Source organism: Grammomys surdaster, unplaced genomic scaffold (genome assembly GCF_004785775.1).
Source record: "Grammomys surdaster isolate TR1022 unplaced genomic scaffold, NIH_TR_1.0 171, whole genome shotgun sequence".
Taxonomy (NCBI): Eukaryota; Metazoa; Chordata; class Mammalia; order Rodentia; family Muridae; genus Grammomys; species Grammomys surdaster.
The window spans coordinates 241,100-241,302 of record NW_021604619.1 but is presented as its reverse complement, the minus strand read 5'-3'; the positions used below and the strand labels follow the sequence as shown (position 1 = coordinate 241,302).

The following is a 203-nucleotide window of genomic DNA, read 5'->3' as shown; positions in this document are numbered from 1 at the left end:
AAGGAGGGAAGGAGGGAAGGAGGGAAGGACAGAAGGAAGGAAGGAGGGAAGGAAGAAGGGAAGGAGGGAAGGACGGAAGGAAGGAGGGAAGGAAGGAGGGAAGGAGGGAAGGAGGGAAGGAGGGAAGGACCATTTTGTTCATTCTTCTTATCTACACTACATTTATTTCAAGATCACCGTGACCTCTTTGACTGTGTGTGTGT

At 50.2% G+C, this 203-nt stretch overlaps 1 protein-coding gene across 1 annotated transcript in view; it reads left to right on the top strand.

Annotated features, from left to right (window-relative positions):
• Kcnq5 (potassium voltage-gated channel subfamily Q member 5) overlaps positions 1 to 203 on the top strand; it is a 540,403-nt gene that overhangs the window by 479,941 nt on the left and 60,259 nt on the right. The gene's annotated exons all lie outside the window — the stretch shown is intronic.